Source organism: Penaeus monodon, chromosome 15 (assembly GCF_015228065.2).
Source record: "Penaeus monodon isolate SGIC_2016 chromosome 15, NSTDA_Pmon_1, whole genome shotgun sequence".
In the NCBI taxonomy this organism is placed as follows: Eukaryota; Metazoa; Arthropoda; class Malacostraca; order Decapoda; family Penaeidae; genus Penaeus; species Penaeus monodon.
In genome coordinates this window covers 32,523,189-32,524,244 of record NC_051400.1, presented here as the reverse complement: position 1 = coordinate 32,524,244, position 1,056 = coordinate 32,523,189, and the positions used below count along the sequence as shown (strand labels likewise).

The window sequence follows — 1,056 nt, the reverse complement described above, 5'->3', positions numbered from 1 at the left end:
TAGTCTCTTTAGAAGTCTCTCAGTCATCTTGGAGTTACTTGATAGTGTTTAATTGAATCATCAAAGCAAATGTTTTTAAAATTACTATCGTTCAAGTAGAGTCACTCAAAGTTACCAAGGGATATGAATGATAAAGATTTTAGATTAAACAAATGTGTGTAAATTATGTCCAGTTATTAATTTCGTCATTTTCTTCAGACCATTCGTGTCTTCTTAATGTGCTGGTTGGTAACTAGGCTCACCATGCATTGTTAGAATAGTTAAAATTTGTGTGATATTTAGAAGATACGCATTGTCTTATTGTTTTGTGAACAACGTCTACTTATGTAACAAGTGATTGAGCCATTAATAAACTGCTAATCATTATAGATAAACAATTTGACCTAATGATGAAATAAATATCTTCAAGTTAATGATAACAGCGCTTCATCAATCATAATCACTCTGCAAGTAAGCAAGAGTAGGGTAATTATTAAGTTAGCGTGAAGTCAGTAGAATGATTCCGTTTTTGTCAGTCGAATTTGACTCCTCTGGATTCGTCATTATTCCCATAACCATCAGATGATTTACGGAAATGTCAGCAAGACCTACATCAGCGTGTCTTGTGTAATCAAGTATACTGTCGCCATATCCGGGTCGACCTGATATGGTGAGATAGTAATATGGTGGATAGTAATGTCATTCATAATACGTTTGATACTAAAGTTCATGAAATTGATGTCATTAACAGTCATTCAAAGTCTGTCAGGTCAGTAAACTCGTTAAGTCATGAGTTCAGTCTTATTTATTGTCTGATTTCACTCTTCCTTTTAGCACCTGGTTCAAGTTTTGTCTGGACGAACCTTATTCAAATCTATGTAAAGTTATAGGCATGGGGATAGGTCACACTCTTGCTCTCATCAGGTTATGTTCGGGTAATGCATGCTATAGTGGCAGGAGTCATAAACACTAGCTGATTCATGGAAAATCAATGACTAACTCAGAACCAAGATGCCAACATGTTTCAGCCTGCCATTAATTAAGAAACCTTCTTTTCCTTCCTTTGGATTCTTTCAG

The 1,056-nt window shown here is 35.1% G+C and overlaps 1 protein-coding gene across 1 annotated transcript in view; it reads right to left on the bottom strand.

The window, feature by feature from the left end:
- LOC119581956 (microfibril-associated glycoprotein 4-like) overlaps positions 1-1,056 on the bottom strand; it is a gene marked incomplete in the record, with an annotated part of 40,859 nt that overhangs the window by 3,856 nt on the left and 35,947 nt on the right.